Source organism: Bos indicus, chromosome 22, assembly GCF_029378745.1.
Source record: "Bos indicus isolate NIAB-ARS_2022 breed Sahiwal x Tharparkar chromosome 22, NIAB-ARS_B.indTharparkar_mat_pri_1.0, whole genome shotgun sequence".
Lineage (NCBI taxonomy): Eukaryota > Metazoa > Chordata > Mammalia > Artiodactyla > Bovidae > Bos > Bos indicus.
Genome location: NC_091781.1, coordinates 29,515,116 through 29,539,997, shown reverse-complemented (window position 1 = coordinate 29,539,997; position 24,882 = coordinate 29,515,116). Strand labels below are relative to the sequence as shown.

Genomic DNA, 24,882 nt, shown 5'->3' with positions numbered 1-24,882 from the left:
TTGACTAGACAGACTTTTGTTGGCAAAGTAATGTCTCTGCTCTTGAATATGCTATCTAGGTTGGTCATAACTTTCCTCCCAAGGAGTAAGCGTCTTTTAATTTCATGGCTGCAGTCACCATCTGCAGTGATTTTGGAGCCCAGAAAAATTAAGTCTGACACTGTTTCCACTGTTTCCCCATCTATTTCCCATGAAGTGGTGGGACCGGATGCCATGATCTTCGTTTTCTGAATGTTGAGCTTTAAGACAACTTTTTCACTCTCCACTTTCACTTTCATCAAGAGGCTTTTGAGTTCCTCTTCACTTTCTGCCATAAGGGTGGTGTCATCTGCATATCTGAGATGATTGAGATTTCTCCCTGCAATCTTGATTCCAGCTTGTGTTTCTTCCAGTCCAGTGTTTCTCATGATGTACTCTGCATAGAAGTTAAATAAACAGGGTGACAATATACAGCCTTGACAAACTCCTTTTCCTATTTGGAACCAGTCTGTTGTTCCATGTCCAGTTCTAACTGTTGCTTCCTGACCTGCATATAGGTTTCTCAAGAGGCAGGTCAGGTGGTCTGGTATTCCCATCTCTTTCAGAATTGTCCACAGTTTATTGTGATCCACACACTCAAAGGCTTTGGCATAGTCAATAAAGCAGAAATAGATGTTTTTCTGGAACTCTCTTGCTTTTTCCATGATCCAGCGGATGTTGGCAATTTGATCTCTGGTTCCTCTGTCTTTTCTAAAACCAGCTTGAACATCAGGAAGTTCACGGTTCACGTATTGTTGAAGCCTGGCTTGGAGAATTTTGAGCATTACTTTACTAGCGTGTGAGATGAGTGCAATTGTGCAGTAGTTTGAGCATTCTTTGGAATTGCCTTTCTTTGGGATTGGAATGAAAACTGACCTTTCCAGTCCTGTGGCCACTGCTGAGTTTTCCAAATTTGCTGGCATATTAAGTGCAGCACTTTCACAGCATCATCTTTGAGGATTTGAAAGAGCTCAACTGGAATTCCATCACCTCCACTAGCTTTGTTCGTAGTGATGCTTTCTAAGGCCCACTTGACTTCACATTCCAGGATGTCTGGCTCTAGATGAGTGATCACACCATCGTGATTATCTGGGTCGTAAGATCTTCTCTGTATAGTTCTTCTGTGTATTCTTGCCATCTCCTCTTAATATCTTCTGCTTCTGTTAGGTCCATACCATTTCTGTCCTTTATCGAGCTCATCTTTGCATGAAGTGTTCCTTTGGTATCTCTGATTATCTTGAAGAGATCCCTAGTCTTTCCCATTCTGTTGTTTTCCTCTATTTCTTTGCATTGATCGCTGAAGAAGGCTTTCTTATTTCTTCTTGCTATTATTTAGAACTCTGCATTCAGATGTTTATATCTTTCCTTTTCTCCTTTGCTTTTCACTTCTCTTCTTTTCACAGCTATTTGTAAGGCCTCCCCAGACAGCCATTTTGCTTTTTTGCATTTCTTTTCTATGGGAATGGTCTTGATCCCTGTCTCCTGCACTGCTATGGGCCCAGCTAAAAAATTAGCAGAGATGTCTACTACTGTAGAAAAGGATGGAGTGGGGAAGCCTTGATGAATATTGGCCATCAACAATTTATGCCACACTATGACTCCAACACAGGACTAAGGAGGACCCAGCCCCCTTGAAGCTATGGTTGCCTCAAACCTGCACAAAATCAGGGTGCTGCTAACAGAGCAAGGTGGAGAATGGGGTTGGCTAGGAAACAGCAGGTTCCTGGGACTAGGAAATGCCTATCACTCCTTACCAGGTTACCCATCAACAGAAATGAGCAAGCCCAGTTTTTAAAAGAGTAAGGATTCCTTTTGACCTTTTCAAGATACCACCTTCCTCCTACCTTCTCCCTTTCCTTTCTCCTCTAGAATAAAGTCTGCAAAACATGCTGTAGGCATTCGCCTTGCTCATGAGTCAGGCACATGGTTTTGGTGTTCAGTGAGTGCCTGAATCACTTGCAAGACTTGGAGCACAGAACATTCCATCTCCATCAGAGCTCCTTGGGGGAGGAGGTGATATTATCCTGAAAGTCATTTGTATTGTATTCATCCACCTCCTTTGCCAAAATGATTCATTCTTAATCCTCACAATCATTCTTACAAGAATAGCACTGCATGTGTGTGGGAGGGGGATTCTTTACCTCTCTCAAAGCTTGACAACTGTGGATCTGTTTATATTATTTCTAGAACTCAGAATGAACTGAATCACTGGGATAATAGAAACTGAGATTCCACGATGACAGACAGCTGGAGGAGAGGGACACTGACTCAGTCAACCAGATGCTTTACCTACATAGTATTTATGTGTGGTTTATCGTGGGTTTTTCATGAAGGATGCTCTGTCTGGCTGTTCCATCTTTAGAGAAGGCGTTTATGATTTTTTCCCTCTGTTCAGTGTCCAATTTCTCAAGTTTTGTTTACAGAAACCATATTTCCCTTGGGAAACCAGTCCTCCTATGGATTCAGTCTATACTGAGACTAATACCACCTTTGTCTTTAGGGAATACCTGTCACTCAGGCTGGTATCCTGAGCAGAGTATCCCTTGTCCACTATGACTGGTTCATAGTTGGTAGGATGATCAAAATTATCCAATGTAGTTCATTACCAGGGTTTTCTCAGAACAGTAGCAAAGACAGAGGCTTTGTTTTCTGCTTGACTTGGGCTTGAGAGGATGCAAATCTAGAACTGCTGGCACCCTTGATATGAAGAGAAGATACATCAAAGTAGGGGGGCTTCCTAGTCTTAGTGACCTATTGGCTCCTAGTACAACAACCATTCCCCAGCCATTTGCCATGTTAGCAAAACCCTGATTTTGTACAATGGGAAGTAGAGCCAAGAGGGGTAGGGAGCTCTAGTCCTCAAGGCATATATTGAGACCCTGGGTCCACCATACTTGAAGAGATGCTATTGGGATATTCCATTACGTAAGTGAATGAACTATTTTTGGTGTACTTGAGTTTCTGTTCCTTGCAACAAAAATAGCTAAGGATTAATATAGTCATCTCAGTCATTGACAACCCCCTAGATTTGACATCTTGACATACTCTGCTCTTCCTCAAATTCTTTCTTTCTCTTAACCTTGAGTATCCTGTGCTGAACTTAACCATGGGCATTATTCAAGGCTTGACTTTGGTTTTCTCATTTCATCTTTCTACAATCCCTTCTGAATGACCCATATCGTTTTACTACTTCAGATTTTACATCTAAGCTGCTATGCAGTAAGTAGTACTGGCTACAATTTTTTTTAATTGTGAGTAGATACCCAACCCAATAGGACAAATAGATGCCAAAAACAAAGAATGTCTTGATGTATGAAACTCAATGTTCCAAACAAATGAAACTTATGACAAGATAATTTGACATGGATCTGATGAAATACAAATGCATCATAGCATTGTATGGTGTTAAAAAATTTATCCTGACACTTGTCAGAAGGACAAGAAAAACTTTATTCAGGACTTCTGCCATAGGTATCAAGACTATTGCAGTAGGGGAGAAATAGGAGTGGGTGTGGATGCAAAATTATTAAGAGGAGACATCAACAGTAAGGTGATTTTTGCTTACTGAATCAACATAATTCTTACTGAAGGCAGGCTGAGATGAGCAGATATCAAGGGTTTATCTCTGTAAACTGAGTTAATAAGTTTCTTGCTAAAACTGGACCTGGAAGCTCAAACACAGGGCTCACAGACAAGGTCTAGTCTAAAAGAGGGCTCAGAAGAGCCTAACTCAAATTTGACCAAAGACAAAGCCTTTGTCAATGGTACGCCAGATCACATGTAAATGGGGAGTCTTCAGAACATTGAAAGAATATAGTGGGAATTACCTTTACCAAACCATTTCTCTTTGTTCATTTCTCCTTTATTACACTGCTTGTATCTCTAGTTTCATTTTACCCTCTTGTTATTCTTCCACACTGCCACTCACGCACTATACCAGGCCACTGGATAACCTGTTCTCCTGGCCTCCTTTCCATCCCATGGACCCTTCCCCACCTAAGACCTGTGTGCATGTGGCCTCTTTCTGCCTGGAACTCCATCTCAGACATTTCACTTCTAATCATCCTTTGGTCTCTCCTTGTATGCGAACTGGGGGTAAGGGAAGGAGGGCTTCCCCAACATAGCTGCCTAGTGTGTGAGATTCCAGTATGTGTGAGAATCTCACACACATCTCACAATCACATCATTTGGGAGAATCATATAAACTCTCCATCATCCTACTCACCATGGCTGCAATTTGCATTATTTGTGGGGATATTTGAATAATATGTCTCTTCCATTACATTTTAGGTTCTAGAAGGGCAGAGACAGTGTCTGTTTCTGCTCACCCCTGAATTTCACTGTCTGGCAGAGTCTCTGGCCCACATTGGACACTTCACATTGTTAACATTTACAAAATTAAGTAGAACTGGGAGGAGAAAGGAGCTGGACAGGAGGTAAAATGGTCATTGCCCCAGATCAAGTGCCTGGACCATATCTGAATACCCCTGATTCAGAGAGTAGGGTTGAAGAAAGAACTAACCTAACTGAGCTTCCTAAGGAAGACTTCATGAGAGCTGGACCCCAGCAGAGTGGCCATAGGCCCCAGTGACCCCAGGGATGCAGACGCAATGACAGCCTTGACCAACCTCACTGGGGGACCTGGAGCTGGAATGGCATTTCAGAATCACCCAAGAAGGTCAGGCACTTGGATTCCCATGTCTGTCAGTCATTGAATGTGGGCTGCACCAGGAAGGAACACGACCTTGGCAACACAGCACAGCCAGCATCAGGGTAGTTAGTCCTTTACTGAATGAGATCTGGGAGGTGTATATCACAGTGGTCCTATGTAAGGCAACGCCTTCTGCCTCCAGGCTCTGAAATACGCCCACTCACTGCCTGGCCCTTTCATTGCCTAGAGGCCATGACACCTCTTTGGTTACCAGCTCAACCATCCCCCACCTCCATCCTGTACCACACCTGCTGTGTCCCTCCACCCAGGTCTTTACAAAGAGGCCCTTGATTAAACTTTCCTCCAACTGCTACTTTGTGGGTACTTTCTGCTTCCTGCTGCAACCTCCTCCTCTGATGTGACCCTTGGAGCCCCTGAGCAGAGGGTGGGAAAGCTCATACAACCTATGTGGACAAGGGCCATCTTTATTCAGGACTACTGTGACAGATGTCAAGGCTGGTACAATAGGGGAGAGAGATCGGACTCAAGTCCACTCCAAATACAATGAGACAGCTAGGGATTTAGAGCCTGGGAGCACAGGCAACAAAATTGTACCCAGGGAAGTTCCACTCCCCAGCTTTCTTTGTGCCAGGAAACTTCCTAGTCCTGGAATGATGTCACCCTCTGTCTCAGCCAATGACTGCCCACCTCTCTTTTAAGGTCCATCCAGATCCTGCCTCTGGGGACAACTCTGACCATGAATCCCACCTTCAGTCACTGACCTTACCTTCCTATGAACTCCCATAGAATTTACTGCCTAAAATTCTAGAAGAGACTTATCTTGCTTTGTATTATAACTTTATTACTTGACCCTTGCTCTTTTTCCTATTTCTTCATGGGTGTGCACATCACAGCCTGAGTTATTAATAGGATGCAACACAAGAGTGTATCTGTGTATTTATCCTTCACTGTTCCTAACACAGAGACTTGCACGTTTGTTTGTTTCGACAAAGAGACGAATGAATGAGTGTAAAATTTGGAAGCTAAAACATCTCTCTGGATAACTGTCTGACTTCTCTATCCCTCAACCTTTTGGCTCTTTTGAGCTTAGTTCTACTCAGAAGTCAGAAACAAATTAGCATTCATCATCAATATATACCGTGCTCTATCTGTGAATCTGTCCCCTGTGTAGGAAGTGATACATAGTACCTCTCTCTTGCATTCTAACTCAGAGAGCCTGTAACATGAGCTGGAAATATGAGGCAATTAACCATGTAATTCAGACAAAATCGCCTGGAAATGTACTTCGTGAGTAGGTACACAGCCCAGTAATGGAAGACTTGAAAAATTCATTCATGATAGATATGGAACCATTTATTAGCAGAAGCGTGGGATGTGCCGGGAACATTTCTAATCTGTTAAAGTCAGAATCTCACAGGGAAGCAGGCTTGGTGACACAGACTCCTGTGCTGCTACCACTAGAGACAGAATCTGGAACTGCAATGAGAGGACTCTGGTTTGTGCAGGGTCTTGTTTTGTATTTCTCTGCTGGTTAGAGTTCAGGGGTGGTCAGTGACAGAGACTGAGTCAAAAATCAAGCCAAATTAAAGAATTGACCAGAAGCTACAGTATAGCCCTCAGAATTGAAGGAAGAGCCAAAAAATGGGGCTGTGAGAAAAACTAGAAACAAGGAAGTCCCAGGTTTCTGTGTGACACTAATAAGTAGTGTGCCCACTAACACGTGGGCATTTTCACATGGACATTCCAATAGGAAGTACTGTGCTCCATCCTCCCCTAGCAGGTGCTACTGTTAGGATGAGTCCATTCTGGCCATTTTCTCCATGTCACTTGCCCACTGTATGGGCCTGACAATGGGCTTCTAATATATACAGATTTGCACTTAATTTTGATGGATCTTATCAGTATTCATTCATTCATTTAACAAGTATTTCTTGAAAACCTTGCAATAGGTGCTACGGAAGACTAAAGAGTAAACTCATTATGGGGTCTACCCTCTAAGGGGGATACAGGGAGATATGTGCCCAAATACTTGTAAGATGGGACAAAAATTTATGCATCAATTAGGATCTATTCAGGACAAGGCACAGAAACTCATTTCAAATAATCTTTGAGAAGGAGGAGAGATACTGATCCATAGAAAGGAAAGCGCAGGAACAGGGCTAGCGAGATATGGCTATATGCAAGGGTCACAGTGGGGTCAGAACGTGGTCCCTTTCCATATCTGCTCTGCTTCATCTGTGCTGGCTCCGTTCTCAGGGAAGTTTACTGCAGCTGATCCCATCAGTGCTTTCCGCACTTAGCGTTCCTGTGTACATGACGCTGGCACTCAGTGGCAGCTCCTGTGATGCTCAGCCCTGGGGCCTTCTCCAGCCACAGGAATAGATTCAGGCTGCAGCAGGCAGGCAAAAGTGCCAGGGAGTCAACAGCCCAGGGAGCAGGCATCAGCCAATGAAGGACAGTTAGTAGATTGAAAAACAATGGGTTCTTTGGGTGGGACAACCCCGAATATACTTTTCTCCAGATGCTTCCAACAGGGCTGAGCCTCAGGTGCTCTCTACTTTGGCTCATAACCTGCTCACAAATGCTCTCTATTTGGCTTCCTTCACTTCCTGTCTCACTTCTTTACGCTCCTACCTGTGCCTTCTAGGATCACCTCTAAAATAAACCTCTTCCACACAAACCTTTGCTTCAGGGTTTTTCTCTTGGAGACCCCACCTAAGATACCCTGGCTATATGGTAGCTATATGGTGGCAATAGCTGTAAGCTTGCATCCTGCCAGTGTCTGATTCAGTGGAGAGAGAACTTCCAAACACTTTCATTTAGGTGACTTCCTGGTGGCCTAGTGGCTAAGACTCTATGCTCCCAATGCAGGGGGCCCAGATTCCACCCTTGGTCAGGGAGCAAGATCCTACATGCCAGAACTAAGAGTTTGTATACCACAATTAAAGATCTCACATGCCACAACTAAAAAAGATTCCTCATGCTGCAACTAAAGATCCCACAAGCTGCAACCAAGATCTGGTGCAGCTAAATAAATAGGTAAATAAAATAAATAGTTAAAAAATTTCCATTTAAAATCCTGAGCTTGACTCTCATGGTATAGGACTGGTCACATTTCCATCCCTGGTTTGAAATATACCCATTGGCCAGCTCTGGCCACCTACACCATAAAACCGAGAAACTACAGATAATTTCATTCAATCTCATGGTCTGGAGGAGGAGCAGGGATGGATTCTGAATGAATAAACATGATGCTGCTATAGGGACAATGCTGAAGGGATTATCAGCAGGTCAGATCACTAAGAGTCCATAGCATGTGGGGCACTAAACAAGGACAAAGTTCAGAGAAAACTGACACAAGTTCTAACTTGGTGGGGAGGGTCACCTGAGATTAAGGCCAAAGTGAAAGTGAAAGTTGCTCAGTCGTGTCTGACTCTTTGTGACCCTGGGGACTATACAGTCCATGGAATTCTCCAGGCCAGAGTACTGGAGTGGGTAGCCTTTCCCTTCTCCAGGGGATCTTCCCAACCCAGGGATTGAACATAGGTATCCCACATTACAGGCAGGTTCTTTACCAGCTGAGCCACAGGGAAGCCTGTTAAGGCTGAAGGAACCTGAAACATGACCTTCTGAGTTTCCCAAATTGGCACCACCTCTTTGATAATTGTCTTCTTCGTAATAACCCTGTGTTTTGTGTTTTGCAATACCATGTCATCCAAACAAAACAGCAGCCATTCATGTAATTAATTCATCCTCACATTTTAAAAAGTAATAAATGGCATTTTTGAGTTCATGTTCTTAATAATAGGAAAACTTAGCACTTCCAATTTTTCTTGGAAATATTTTTAAAAGTTTCCACTCCTTTCTGTCCTTTTCAGTCCTTAGGAGCTGGTGAATCCCTTCATTTGGTGTCTGAGGTCTACTGCATTTATGATGTTCCAAAAGGAGACTGGATAACAAATTGAACCATTTCATTTACATTAAATAGTTTTCATAGCTTGGTGAATTATACTTCAGGTCACATTTTGCAAGAAAATCCCCATTCTTTATTATCACAGACTTTGTACTAGAAGGAATCTGTGAGATTATGTAATTCAACTTCTAGCTAAAAAACTTGACATTTAGTGATGAACCTAGGTTCTCACATTCATCTATAAGCCAAAAATATTATGTATCTTTATGTGCAAGGCTGTGTTCCAGGATCTTGAGAAAACACAGTGAAATAATGGAGAAGGTCTCTACCAAAGTAGGGGAGGCAGATCCCTCCCCCCAAATTTATTGGTTGTTGGTATAACACAGAAATAATTTGGAAGCTGTCATTTTCATCAACACAATAAGACAAAGTCTAAACAAAACAAAAGTAAGCAAGACTAAGATCCACAGAAGAATTGAGATCAGGGGGCAAACTGCTGCCTGGAAAACTGGAGAAAGAGACAGGTGGATACAGAGCATCACAGCTTCCTGAGAGCAGAAATCCCAGTACAGGAACCAGTATGGGCAGGGATACCTTATACTGTAATTGATGAATTGTTGGCGCTCAGCATGGACTACCTTGAAAATTAGAAATTCCAGTGGGTTCCTCACACTTGTGTGAGCTTTACCTCCAAGAACCCCACCAGCTCCTTGTGGTGAAAGTATGAGAAAAATCTCCTCATTCTTCTGGCAGCAGAAAGGGAAAGGAATCATTTCGGAAAACACTGTACTTAGCACTATGGAGGAGATGAAATAAATGCCAAAGGAGTGGTGAATGAAGAACCAGATAAGGGAGTGGCAGGCACAAAGGCTGTGGGTGAGAAAGAACTCAGCCTGTCCTAGGAACTGAGAGGAGACCAGTGGCTGGAACTAGCCCAGGGAGGGATGATTGAGCTGATGTGGTTGTAGGAAGGCAGAGTCAGATCCCTCAGGGACATAGAAAGGCATTTGTTCCTCATTCTCCTAATAAGTTGAATCCTTTTTATACAAGCTTGATAGCAGACAAGCTGGGACATGAGTTCAGGCCTCTCTGCTTTCCATCTAGTGTCCTACTGCCCCAACACATAAATGACTAATCCTAGAACATATGGTCCAAAACAAATCTATTTAGGAGCAGGAAAGCTTTTCAGGAGCTTCAAAATAAGGCGTCTCCTACAGAGGGAGAGAAGTAGTGAAACAACCTTGTACAGTGTGTAGCCTGGGTAGAGACTAACTATATGCACACCTCATTCTACTGCAATTCGCAGATAGCACATTTTTAAAAGTTGAAGGTCTGTGGCAACCTTGCATCAATCAAATCTATCAGTGCCATCTCTCCAACAGTGTTTAATCACTTTCTGTCTCTCTGCAACATTTTGATTATTCTCACAGTATTTCAAACTTTTCATTATTATTGTACTTGTTATGGTGAGCTGTAATCTTTGTGACTATGGCAAAAAGATGACAACTCACTGAAGGCTCAGATGGTGGTTAGTATTTTTCTTTTTAGCACTAAAGTATTTTAAATTAAGATATGGACATTCTTTTTAGACATTATGCTATTGCACACTTAATATAAAGTATAGTAGGAACATAACTTTTATATGCATTCAGAAAAGAAACCTTGTGCAATTTACTTTATTGCAATATTCACTTTATTGAGATGATCTGGAAACAAACCCAAAATATCACTGAGCTCTGCCTATATATTCAAGTTCTGGGTCTGCCACTGATCAGTGGTGTGGTCAGGGACAAGTTACTCTACTTTTCTGGGTCCCTGTTTCCTCTTCTAAGAAAACGAGATAATAAAGTACCTCTAGATAGGGTTGTTGACACCATTGCATTAAATGAGATAAAGATTGATTTTTGCCTAAATCTGTTTATTTCCTAGTTTTCCATCTCTGGAAATGGTACCACCTCCCATCTAGGCCAGGGGCTCAAGACAAAAACTCTTAGAGTTACCCCTGATTTTTCTCCTTTCCTTGGATGCCAGATCCATCAATAAGCCTAGATGATTCTATTTCTGCAATACACCCTAAATGTGTACACTTAGGTTTCTTTCAATTGCCAGTACCTTAGACCAAGACACCATCTTATCTTCCTCAGTCTTCTGAAATGGCAGCCTCCTAAGACTCCCTGCTTTCCTCTTTCTTCCTACAATCCATTCTTCACAAAACAGTCATTTATCATTGCTGAATGTAATTTGATTATGTGTAACTCCTCAGAGTAAACTCATCCAGTAGCTTCTCAGGACACTTAGAATAACACACCCAGTCCATGTCTCTCTGATCTTGCCCCAACCTATTTCGCAGTCCCACTCCCATTTCTACCTTGCTCAAGGAGATGGAGAGGAGCAGGGTACTCTATTCTCAGCCTTTCTGTGATAGCCCAGCCATGGATTTAAATGGTAATGTGAACTCACCCATACTTGGACTAGGGGCTTGGGTATTAGCTTTGGCCAGTGGCATGGGTCACATACATTCGCATAAACAAAACCAGGATCTCACTGTGGCTCAGATCATGAACTCCTTATTGCAAGGTTCAGACTTAAATTGAAGAAAGTAGGGAAAACCACTAGACCATTCAGGTATGAGCTAAATCAATCCCTTATGATTATACAGTGGAAGTGACAAACAGATTCAAGAGATTAGATTTGATAGAGTGCCTGAAGAACTAGGGATGGAGGTTCATGACATTGTATAGGAGGCAGCGATCAAAACCATCCCTAAGAAAAAGAAATGCAAAAATGCAAAATGGTTGTCTGAGGATGCCTTGAGAAAAGAAGAGAAGTGAAAGGCAAAGGAGAAAAGGGAAGATATATCCACCTGAATGTAGAGTTCCAAAGAATAGCAAGGAGAGATAAGGAAGCCTTCCTCAGTGATCAGTGTTAAGAAATGGAGGAAAACAATAGAATGGGAAAGACTAGAGATCTCTTCAAGAAAATTCGAGATATGAAGGGAACATTTCACACAAAGATGGGCACAGTAAAGGACAGAAATGATATGGACCTAACAGATATGATATGGATATAAGATGGGTATGGATATGTGAATTCACCCATACTTGGACTAGGGGCTTGGGTATTAGCTTTGGCCAGTGGCATGGGTAACATACATTCAGCATAAACAAAACCAGGATCTGACTGGCTCAGATCATGAACTCAGATCATGGATATGGATATGATATGATACAATAAATGATATGGACCATCTTAAGCAGAGGAGATTAAGAAGAGGTGGCAAGAATACACAGAAGAACTAAAAAAAAGGTCTTAATGACCCAGATAACCATGATGGTGTGGTTACTCACCTAGAGCCAGACACCCTGGGATGCGAAGTCAAGTGGGTCTTAGGAAGCATCACTATGAACAAAGCTAGTGGAGGTGACAGAATTCCAGCTGAGCTATTTCAAATCCTAAAAGATGATGCTGTGAAGGTGCTGCACTCAATATGCCAGCAAATTAGGAAAACTCAGCAGTGGCCACAGGACTGGAAAAGGTCAGTCTTCATTCCAGTTCCCAAGAAAGGCAATGCCAAAGAATGCTCAAACTACCGCACAATTGCACTCATCTCACATGCTAGCAATGTAATGCTCAAAGTTCTCCAAGCAAGGCTTCAGCAATATGTGAACCGTGAACTTCCTGATGTTCAAGCTGGTTTTAGAAAAGGCAGAGGAACCAGAGATCAAATTGCCAACATCCGCTGGATCATCGAGAAAGCAAGAGAGTTCCAGAAAAACATCTATTTCTGCTTTATTGACTATGCCAAAGCCTTTGACTGTGTGGATCACAATAAACTGTGGAAAATTCTGAAAGAGATGGGAATACCAGACCACCTGATCTGCCTCTTGAGAAATCTGTATGCAGGTCAGGAAGCAACAGTTAGAACTGGACATGGAACAACAGACTGGTTCCAAATTTGCAAAGGAGTACGTCAAAGCTGTATATTGTCACCCTGTTTATTTAACTTATATGCAGAGTACATTATACAAAATGCCAGGCTGGATGAAGCACAGGCTGGAATCAAGATTTCTGGGAGAAATATCAATAATCTCAGATATGCAGATGACACCATACTTATGGCAGAAAGCAAAGAGGAACTAAAGAGCCTCATGATGAAAATGAAAGAGGAGAGTGAAAAAACTGGCTTAAAATTCAACTTTCAAAAAACTAAGATCATGGCATCTGGTCCCATCACTTCATGGCAAATAGATGGGGAAACAGTGGAAACAGTGTCAGACTTTATTTTCTTGGGCTCCAAAATCACTGCAGATTGGTGACTGCGGCCATGAAATTATAAGACGCTTGCTCTTTGGAAGAAAAGCTATGACCAATCTAGACAGCATATTAAACAGTGGAAGTTACTTTGCCAACAAAGGTCCATCTAGTCAAAGCTATGGTTTTTCCAGTAGTCATGTATGGATGTGAGAGTTGGACCATGAAGAATTGTGGTGCCGAACAATTGATGATTTCAAACTGTGGTGTTAAAGAAGACTCTTGAGAGTCCCTTGGACTGCAAGGAGATCCAGCCAGTCAATCCTAAAGGAAATCAGTCCTGAATAATCATTGGAAGTACTAATGGTGAAGCTGAAGCTCCAATACTTTTCCACCTGATGGGAAGAACTGACTCATTGGAAAAGACCCTGATGCTGAGAAAGACTGAAGGCAGGAGGAGAAGGGGATGACAGAGGATGAGATGGTTGGATAGCGTCACTAACTCGATGACATGAGTTTGAGCAAGCTCTGGGTTTTGGTGATGGACAGGGAGTGACTGAACTGAATTGAGTGGCATGGGAGTGGTTACAATGTGGACAGAACCCTGAAATCTTTTTTTTTTTAATAATTTTATTTATCTTGGCTGTGCTGGATCTTCATTGTTGCACAAGCTTTTCTCTAGTTGTGGCAAGCATGGGCTACTCTTTAGTTTCACTGGGCAGGCTTCTCATTGCAGTGGTTTCTCTAGTTGCAGAGCACAGGCTCGAGGCACATGAGCTTCAATAGTTGCAGCTCCTGGGCCCTAGAGCACAGGCTCAGTAGTCGTGGCACTCAGGCTTAGTTGCTGCATGGCATGTGGGATCTTCCAGAACTAGGGATCAAACCCATGTCTCCTGCATTGGCAGGCTGATTCTTTACCAGTGAGCCACCAGGGAAGCCCAGAACCCTGAAATCTGTGTACAGTTTGGTGCAGCCTTTTATGCTTCCGTGACCTGCCAGGAGAAGAATGTGCCCCAGGTAACTGCCTGTCCAAGGAGAGAGAGGGAAATGTGCAGCACATCTGAGTCCAGCCTATAGTCTGGAACCATGCCTGAGTTAGCAGTGGTTTTGTTGCCACAGCTCTGGAAGGCAACAAAAATTAGTGCCCACTGCTATAAGCCACCGAGTTTAATGTCTGCATTGTATCATTACTGCAGCCAGAGTTCATTAATATACTCAGGCCCTCACTTTTCTTTTCGTTACCTTCAATTTTCTTGACTGTTCCCTCTGTGTGAAGCCATTCTCTTCACTGGGAACAGAGTTTCTCAATTTGGCAGTACTGACATTTGAGCTGGATATTTGCTCTGGGGGCTGGCCTGTGCATTATAGGACGTTGAGCACTATCCTTGACTTCTCCCCACCAGGCGCCAATAGCTACTCCTCCTGGTCCCCAGTTGTGACAGCCAAAAATGTCTCCAGACATTGCCCAATGTCCCTGGGGAACAGAATCACCCCTGCTTGAAAACCAGTATTCTGGAACATATGCCCCCACATCTTCCTAAACAGATCTCCTTCCAACCATTTAGGTTCTTCCTCTAATATCCATCCCTTTACTCATTTCTTTCTGTACATGTTCTCCTGCCTCTCCCTCTAGCGACCCCATAGAATGTGGCACACGACAGGCATCAAGTAAGCCTATCCTAACAAATGAAATGCTGGAAAACACCCTGTCGACTGTTTTGACTGTAAAGCATTATGCAAATTAATTATCAGAATAATAAAAGATAGAAAAGTCATCAGAAGCAGACCCACACACAGTTTAGCAGCTGTGAAGTTTCTGATACTATGATTTTCCCTTCTGCCGCTGCTGCCCTCTGAGTTTTAGACAGAACTCTGGAGCCTGAGCTGGGTTTGATTGACTAAGACAGAAAGAACCCTCACTGGTCTTAGGATATCTTTAGAATGGATTTAAACACCAAAATAGTTCCGTGGATATGATTTAATTTGTTTCCCCCAAACAGCTGTGCCCCTACTGATAACTCTAGCTCTGTTTGCACATATAACCTTCAAACAGCCACAAGTTAATAGATGGGGGGAGGCATGTCAAAGCAGATGAAGAGTGGTGCCAACCTGTTTCTTAATAACTAATTATGCACAAAATTTATCATCACCCTCACATATCCTCTTAATAGCAGTTGACAACGCCAGTTTTCCCAGTGGTGTCAGCCCATCACTGAGTTGTTTTTGTTTTCGTTTCTTTTTTCTTTTCAAATAAAGACATCATTTAAACACAGAAGCAGCAACATCAAAGGGTACAAAAGGGGTTTCAGGTGGTTTAACAGGCAGACTAGGCGAAGGCAGGTGGGCTGGTGCCCGGTGCCCAGATCAAACTTTGATCTGCAAGCTGGTGAGATAAGGAACAGCCCTCGCTGTCTGGGGGGATGACAGTGAATGGGATTGGGGCACTGGGGAAAGGAGGTAGAGACAAAGATGAATGGTTGACAAGGTCTTCCTGGAGCCCAGAAATGATTGATCTGTTTTAACTCAATCTCATAGGACCAGATACCACACAGTAGACTCAGACCTTTACAACTCCCCTTGGAAGTTTTTACAAACGCCTGCTTTAAACTCCTTGTGTTTCAGTTTGAGTTTATTTCATCTCAATCTTTCGTTTTGGAAGCTGTGGAAAGTTGCTCCCCCTGATGATCCAAGTCCCACTGACACTGAAAAGCCATCAACAGCTCTACCTTGCCCCTTCCCCTGCAGAGAGGTTCGCAGCTTCTGGTTAGACCCTCCTCTTTAGGGACTACCCTCTCCATTTCTCTGCTTACCAGGAGCCATTGAGTTATTCTTCTCAAGAACATAGGGCTCCAACTCAGCCAATCGGATCCTGTCCCTTTAGAACCAAGACATATAGAAGGCAGCTGAGTCACATTACAAGAAAGTGCTAAAGCAGGAATCATAAATGGGACAGATTCAGCTGGCAGAAGTTTATTTTGGCCTGCACAGCTTTTTTTCTTTTTTGAAAATTTACCAAACCCCTTCCCCCCCAACCCCCCAGATTTTTACTTCTCTTAGAAGGTGGATTATCTGGCTATTCTGGGCCTCTGTTGCGAGAAGGCATGCCATTAGCTGGAGCTGAGTAGTGCCCTCTTTAGACAGGGCTTCTGCTCTCCAGTTGTCCACTTCCCTGCCCTACCATGCATTATGACTGCCCTCATTTATTCTACCTCCTAGGGCTCAGAAGCATTATAGTTTGAGGTTTCTGCTCTAAAAAGAAAAATCCCAAACACCAGTTGGAGCAGTCCTGGCATCCACTCTGCTACAGCCATCGTCATATTGATGGAGTCTATGAGATAGCCTCTAACTGTTATGGGCTGCATTATGCCCCCTCAAATTCACACATTGAAGTCCTAACCCCTAATACTTCAGAATGTGACTGTACTTAGAGATAGGGTCTTTAAAGAGGTCATGAAGGTTAAATGAGGTCATGAGAGTGGGTCCTTAAAGGAAGAATGAGACCCCAGGAATGCACCTGCACAGAGGAAAGGCCATGTGGGGACACAGCAAGGACGCACCTTCTGGTGGCCGAAGCCAAGGAGAGAGGCCGCAGGAGAAGCCAACCCTGGTGACACCTCAATCTTGGATGGACTTACAAGTCTCCAGAACTATGAGACAGGAAGTTTGTATTGATGAAGCCACCCAGCCTGGGGTACTTTGTTATAGCATCCATAATAAACTGAGACAGTATCTCATCAGTGACCACCCCCTCGAAGAAACTCTTTCTATTACTTGAAAATAGAGTCCCAATGAATAACTATGCTCTCTCTACTCTTCTTCATTTTACCCAGGCCCCTGTCTTGAACTTGTCATTGTATTTTATGTGAAGCTCCACATGTGAAGGCTTGTAAACTAAGGTAAATGAGTCAGTCTTGGTGAAAATAAACATGGAAAGTCAGAAATGGAGGCAAATATTCATTCCCTCTTCAGGAATAGGATGACACATCTGAATATTGTTCTTGTTGTTCAGTTGCTAACTTGTATCTGACTCTTTGTGACCCTATGGACTGCAGCATGCCAGGGTTCCCTATGGCTGACTATCTTCTGGAGTTTGCTCAGATTCATGTCCATTGAGTTGGTGATGCTATCTAACCATCTCATCTTTTGCTGTTCGCTTCTCCTTTTGCCTTCAACCTTTCCCAGCATCAGAGTCTTTTCCAATGAGTCGGCTCTTTGCATTAGGTGGCCAAAGTATTGGAGCTTCAGTTTCAGCATCAGTCCTTCCAATGAATATTCAGGGGTTGATTTCCTTTACGATTGACTTGTTTGATCTCTTTGCAGTCCAAGTGACTCTCAAGAGTCTTCTCCAGCATCACAATTCAAAAGCATCAGTTCTTTGGCGCTCAACCTTCTTTATGGTCCATCTCTCACACCTGTACATGACTACTGGAAAAACCATAGCTTTGACTATACCAACCACTGTCAGCAAAGTGATAGCCCTGCTTTTTACTACACTGTCTAGGTTTGTCATAGCTTTCCTTCCAAGGAGCCAGTGTCTTCTAATTTCATGGCTGCAATCACTGTCCACGGTGATTTCGGAGCCCAGGAAAATAAAGTCTGTCACTTTTCCTACTTTTTCCCCTTCTACTTGCCATGAAGTGATAGGACTAGATGCCATGATCTTAGGAACATTGAGTTTTAAGTCAGCTTTGTTCACTCTCCTCTTTCACCCTCACCAAGAGGCTCTTTACCTCCTCTTCACTTTCTATCATTAGAGTGGTATCACCTGCATATCTGAGGTTGTTGATATTTCTCCCAGAAGTTGTGATTCCAGCTTGTGATTCATCCAGCCCATCATTTCCCACGATGTACTCTGCATAAAAGCTAAAGAAGTAGGCTGACAATATACAGCCTTGTCGTACTTCTTTCCCGATTTGTAACCAGTCCATTGTTCCATGTAAAGTTCTAATTGTTGCTTCTTGACTTGCATACAGGCTTCTCAGGAGGCAGGTCAGGTGGTCTGGTATTCCCATCTCTTGAAGAATTTTCCACAGTTTGTTGTGATCCACACAGTCAAAGGCTTTAGCATAGCCAATGAAGCAGAAGTAGATGTTTTTCTGGAATTCCCTTGCTTTCTCTATGATCCAATGAACATTGGCAATTTGATCTCTGGTTCCTATGCCTTTTCTAAATGCAGCTTGTACATCTGTAAGTTCTTGGTTCAAGTCCTGCTAAAGCCTAGCTTGAAGGATTTTGAGCATTACCTTGCTAGCATGTGAATAGAGCACAATTGTACAGTAGTTTGAATATTCTTTGGCATTGGAATGAAGACTGACCTTTTCCAGGCCTGTGGCCAATGCTGAGTTTTCCAAATTTACTGGCATATTGAGTGCAGCACTTTCACAGCATCATCTTTTAGGATTTGAAATGGCTCAGCTGGAATTTCATCACCTCCACCACCTTTGTTCATAGTAATTCTTCCCAAGGCCACTTGACTTCACACTCCAGGAGGTCTGGCTCTAGGTGAGTGACCACACCATCGTGGTTATCTGAGTCATTAAGACCTTTTTTTTTAGTTCTTCTGTGTATTCTTGCCACCTCTTCTTAATCTCCTCTGCTTCTGTTAGGTCCTTACCATTTCTGTCCTTTAATGTGCCCATCCTTTCATGAAATATTCCCTTGATATCTCCACTTTTCTTGAAGAGAAATCTAGTCTTTCCCATTCTATTGCTTTCTTCTACTTCTTTGCATTGTTCATTGAAGAAGACCTTTTTATGTCTCCCTGCTATTCTCTGGAACTCTGCGTTCTGTTGGGTATATCTTTTCCTTTCTCCCTTGCCTTTCACATCTCTTCTTTCCTCGGGTATTTGGAAAGCTCCTCAGACAATCACTTTACCTTCTTGCATTTCTTTTTCTTTGGGATGGTTTTGATCACAACCTCCTACATTATGTTAGAAACCTCTGTCCATAGTTCTTCTTTGACTCTGTCTACCAGATCTAATCCCTTGAATCTATTTGCCACCTCCACTGTATAACCAATAGGGGTTGATTTAGATCATACCTGAATGGCCTAGTGGTTTTCCCTACTTCCTTTAGCTTAAGCCTGAATTTTGCAATAAGGAGGTCATAATCTGAGCCAGGGTCAGCTCCAAGTTTTATTTTTGCTGACTATATAGTACTTCTCCATCTTTGGCTGCAACAAATACAATCAATCTGATTTCAGTATTGACCATCTGGTGAATTCTGTGCCTAGAATCACCTCTTGTGTTGTTTGAAGACGGTGTTTGCAATGACCAGTGTGTTCTCTTGACAAAACTCTGTTTTTGCCCTGCTTCATTTTGTACTCCAAGGTCAAACTTGCTTGTTACTTCAGGTATCTCTTGACTCCCTACTTATGCGTTCTAATCCCCTATGATGAAAAGGACATCTTTTTTTTTGGTGTTAGTTCCAGAAGGCCTTCTAGGTCTTCATAGAAATGGTCAACTTCAGCTTCTTCAGCATTAGTGGTTGGGGTATAGACTTGGATTACTATAATGTTGAACGGTTTGCCTCAGAAGTGAATGAAGATTGTTTTGTTGTTTTGGAGATTGCATTCAAGTACCACATTTTGGACTCTTTTGTTGACCATGAGGGATACTCCATTTCTTCTAAGAGACTCTTGCCCACACTAGTAGATATAAAGGTCATCTGAATTAAATTTGCCCTTTCCCTTTCATTTTAGTTCACTGGTTCCTAAGATGCGTATGTTCACTCTTAATATCTCCTGCTTGACCATGTCCAATTTACCTTGATTCATGGACCCAATATTCTAGGTTCCTACGCAATATCATTCTTTACAGCATTGTTCTTTCACCACCAGACACATCCACAGCTGGACAGAGGTTTCCATTTTGGTCCAGCCACTTTTCTGGATCTATTTGTAAGTGCCCTCCACTCTTCCTCAGTAGCATATCACACACCTTCCAACCTGGCTGGCTCGTCTTCCAGGGTCATACCTTTTTGCCTTTTCACACTGTTCATGGGGTTCTTCGGGCAAGAATACTGGAGTGACTTGCTATTCCCTCCTCCAGTGGACCACATTTTGTCAGAACTCTCCACTATGACCCATCTGTCTTGCGTAGCCCTGTATGGCATGGCTCATAGTTTCATTGTTACACAAGCCCCTTTGCCATGGCAGGGCTGTGATCCAGGAAGAGGACCTGAATATTATGCCTGGACAAATACTAATATCCACCTCTTTGGAAAATATGAGTATCTTTCTCTTATATATGAAAGAGCTCAGAAATGGATCTAGATCTTGCTTTCTCAGTGAAGACTATCTCAGAGTCAAGGAGGGGAAAATTGATTCTTGGGTGTAAAAAAACCAAACTTTCCTCTTTCTATGTGTAAATTACAGATATACACATGGCACACAAACAGACACACATTTGTGGTTTTAAAATTTCATGAGAGGTTGACCGGGAAAAAATGTCTAGTCTAAAAAGGTTTTTTGGAGGGGATGGTAAAAATGGTGAGAAACCATAATCTGTGTATTTGGTGCAGTATTAACATGTCTTTCTTCAAGGGCACTGTGCTGTAAGGACCATTTGCTTTCAGGGTCTTTACATAGTGACACTAATGTGGGCAATTTTAGGGATTTCCAAGTAGAAAAGAGATTTCTCGACTCATTGTGTAATTCAAACATAGGCAAAACTATTCAGTTTTGCTGACTGAAGTATAAGGTTAGAAAGAAGGAACTGCAAAGGGCACATCAGACACAGTTGAATGCCTGCCTGAGAGTGTCACCTACGCTCTTTTTCTTGCTGGCAAAGTTACCTCCCAACATGGAGGCTGCGACCTGGTGACTTGTTTTCCTAGCCTCCTTCACACCTAGAGCATATGCATGTGCGATCCAGTCCTAGGGATGGAAACTTTGGGGAATGGGGCTCCAACAAATAAAAAGAATCTTAAGAGAAGACCCCGTCTCTCCTTCAGCTGTATACAGTCTTACCCTGTGTGTTACCTGGCACTGCAGCAGCTATTTTGTGCCCATAAGGCCATGAGGCTAAGGAGCTAAGGAGCTAAGGATAGTGAAAAGGAAGGAGCTAGAGATAGGGTCATGGATGACATTGATCACCATGGAGGGATATGACAAGAGAAAAGAGCAATCAATAAAATTAACTATGCTTTATATTAGAAACAAAGTAAGATTTAGAAACAAGTGATCAAGTCCTAGAGATCTCTTCAAGAAAATTAGAGATACCAAGGGAACATTTCATGCAAAGATGGGCTCGATAAAGGACAGAAATTGTATGGACCTAACAGAAGCAGAAGATATTAAGAAGAGGTGGCAAGAATACACAGAAGAACTGTACAAAAAAGATCTCTTCGTGACCCAGATAATCATGATGGTGTGATTATCTGGGCTGTAGGTGATCACTCACCTAGAGCCAGACATCCTGGAACGTGAAGTCAAGTGGGCCTTAAGAAGCATCACTACGAACAAAGCTAGTGGAGGTGATGGAATTCCAGTTGAGCTCTTTCAAATCCTGAAAGATGATGCTGTGAAAGTGCTGCACTCAATATGCCAGCAAATTTGGAAAACTCAGCAGTGGCCACAGGACTGGAAAAGGTCTGTTTTCATTTCAATCCCAAAGAAAGGCAATGCCAAAGAATGCTCAAACTACCCCACAATTGCACTCATCTCACACACTAGTAATGCTCAAAATTCTCCAAGCTAGGCTTCAGCAATACATGAACCATGAACTTCCAGATGTTCAAGCTGGTTTTAGAAAAGGCAGAGGAACCAGAGATCAAATTGCCAACATCCACTGGATCATCAAAAAAGCAAGAGAGTTCCAGAAAAACATCTATTTCTGCTTTATTGACTATGCCAAAGCCTTTGACTGTGTGGATCACAATAAACTATGGACAATTCTGAAAGAGATGGGAATACCAGACCACCTGACCTGCCTCTTGAGAAATCTGTATGCAGGTCAGGAAGCAACAGTTAGAACTGGACATGGAACAACAGACTGGTTCCAAATAGGAAAAGGAGTTCGTCAAGGCTGTATATTGTCACCCTGCTTGTTTAACTTCTATGTAGAGTACATCATGAGAAACGCTGGAATGGAAGAAGCACAAGCTGGAATCAAGATTGCTGGGAGAAATATCAATAACCTCAGATATGCAGATGACACCACCCTTATGGCAGAAAGTGAAGAGGAACTAAAAAGCCTCTTGATGAAAGTGAAAGAGGAGAGTGAAAAAGTTGTCTTAAAGCTCAACATTCAGAAAACGAAGATCATGGCATCCGGTCCCATCACTTCATGGGAAATAGATGGGGAAACAGTGGAAACAGTGTCAGACTTAATTTTTCTGGGCTCCAAAATCACTGCAGATGGTGATTGCAGCCATGATATTAAAAGACGCTTACCGCTTGGAAGGAAAGTTATGACCAACCTAGATAGCATATTCAAAAGCAGAGACATTACTTTGCCAACAAAGGTCTGTCTAGTCAAGGCTATGGTTTTTCCTATGGTCATGTATCGATGTGAGAGTTGGACTGTGAAGAAGGCTGAGCACCGAAGAATTGATGCTTTTGAACTGTGGTGTTGGAGAAGACTCTTGAGAGTCCCTTGGCCTGCAAGGAGATCCAGCCAGTCCATTCTGAAGGAGATCAGCCCTGGGATTTCTTTGGAGGGAATAATGCTGAAGCTGAAACTCCAGTATTTTGGCCACCTCATGCGAAGACTTGACTCATTGGAAAAGACTCTGATGCTGGGAGGGATTGGGGGCAGGAGGAGAAGGGGACGACAGAGGATGAGATGGCTGGATGGCATCACTGACTCGATGGACGTGAGTCTGAGTGAACTCCAGGAGTTGGTGATGGAGAGGGAGGCCTGGCATGCTGGGATTCATGGGGTCGCAAAGAGTCAGACACGACTGAGCGACTGAACTGAACTGAACTGAACTGATCAAGTCCTATGGAAAAAGAACTAAGTAGAAGTCCTGCATCTTAGTTCTGTTTCCAGTACCAGCCGGATGGACGACTTTGGACAAGCTTCCTTAAATTTGGGGGGAAATGCTTATCCTGCTTTTCTTACAGGATTTGTAGACTTCACTGTGGTGAAACTACATTTCCCAGACTCCTCTTCCCTGTGTATAAAAATTTTTTTCATGAAGCTTGAGAGGCAGAAGTGGAGCAGTAGCCTTTAAGTGCTGAAGGTCATTATGCTTGATGCAGTGAGGAACATAGGGGAAGTAAGTACCAGTTGTTTCAGCTTGTTTCTACTTTCTCTCACCCCACTTTCAGCTATTCTTCCTGACTGCCAGCCCAGCTCACCAACACAGACCCCAGGCCCCCCACCAGATGCTGGTAGACTTCATCCCAGGCTCTCCTTTGCTGAGCCACCATGGCAGTGGGAAGTGCTTGCCCCCCCAGACTCCCCTGTAAGCTCTTACTCTCTCCCTATATCAGAGCTTCTGGAGGAGAGGTTGGTGGACTGGTTACTGACTTTACTCTGATCCTCCAACTTCCTCTTTTGGACCCTTAAGTTCTCCCACAGTTGTTTAGGGTCTTCTTCTTAAAATAAATCCCTTATTGCATAATATTCACAATGCTTCTGCTTTCCTCATTAAATTCCAAGAGATACACGAATCAAATGAAATAGTGGATCTGAAACACAATGAGCACAGCACGGGCACATGGCAAGAACTTAATAAATCACCATCTTCATCATCACTATCATCAATGTTTCCAGTGCTATTAATGCAAAAGAACCTAGAGATTCTGCTTTCTAATTTCCTATTATGCAGAAGATTAAACTAAGATGCTATCAGGTTAAATGTTTTCTCTGGGGTTATATAGTTCCATCATGACCCAGAAATAATCAGAATTCAGGGCTTCTGATTCCTAATTCTACCCTTTTACACAGACTTTGGCCTTTGCCCACACAAACCTAGCTTCTGGTTATCACCTAATAGGTAGGATGCCATTGGTTGCAAACAATATAAAACCCAACACAGATTGGCCTAAACAATATGGAGGGTTTCTTGGTTCACGTAACCAGAAAATTGAGAGAGAGGGGGCTAACCTCAGACATATTATCATGCCAGGAGGCAAAGCCCTGTTTTTTGACAGATTCTCGTCTCTCCTTTCTGCTGTGTCTCTGCCATGGCTCTCCTCAAGGAAGAGAACCACAGTTGTCCTGAGAAAGACAGAAAATTTTTTTAAGTTAAGGTTCTGTGATTCAACATGATTGGACTGGTTTAGATCACCTGTCCACCTTCATCCAGTCTCTGTTGTGGTGGCAGGGGTGGTATGCAATGATTGGCTTAGTCTTGGTCATGGGCTGCCAACCTAGAACTGGCAGGAACAAACATGAGGGAGGGGGAGGGTTAGCATCCCTAGAACCACATGTGTGCTAAGTTGCTCATTTGTGTCCAGCTCTTTACAACACCATGGACTGTAGCCCAGCAGGCTCCTCGGTCCATAGAATTCCCCAGGCAAGAAAGCTGGAGTGAGTTGCTATTTCCTCCTCCAGGGTATCTTCCCTAGAACTACATGGACCTCTAAATGCAAACTGGGAGTGGGGATTGGGGAAATAAATGCTGGGGAAGCAACATTTGCAGAGTAGTTACTCCATTTCTTGCCTTAGTATCTTTTCCCAGGGACCCTTATTGGCTATCTGGATGAAGCCAGATGAGCACCATTTCCAAAAGGAATGTGCAGTCCTGGGTGATGTATTTAAAAACAGTGGTCATATGATTAAATATTTATGATCACTTAGTTTAATGTAAAACACCCATCAACCTGATGTCCATGAGTCATGTGGTTGGCAGGAGCATTAGGGCTGCCTATTGCATTTAATTAGTCCAAGGAAACAAGTGCCCTTGACCTACTCTTGGGTTCTATCCCACAAAATGGAAATGAAGAATAAGGAAGCTGCCAGGACACAATAATGCTGTTCTTCTTGATGGTACAGACCCATACAGAAAAGCATGAAATTTGTTCTTTACATTCAAAATGGATTCTTTGTGGCTTTTTTACTTTTACAACTAATTTGAC

The 24,882-nt window shown here is 42.9% G+C and overlaps 1 long non-coding RNA gene across 2 annotated transcripts in view; it reads right to left on the bottom strand.

The window, feature by feature from the left end:
- The window catches only part of LOC139178684 (uncharacterized), a 358,504-nt gene that overhangs the window by 176,792 nt on the left and 156,830 nt on the right, over window positions 1–24,882 (bottom strand). The window contains exon 7 of one of the 2 annotated variants that reach the window (XR_011563123.1): window positions 1,394–24,882. This exon is cut by the window's right edge and continues 21,765 nt beyond it. The exons of the other annotated variant lie outside the window; for it this stretch is intronic. This is a non-coding gene — a long non-coding RNA (uncharacterized lncRNA). Of the gene's footprint in view, window positions 1–1,393 lie in introns of those variants that run through there. 2 annotated transcript variants of the gene reach the window in all.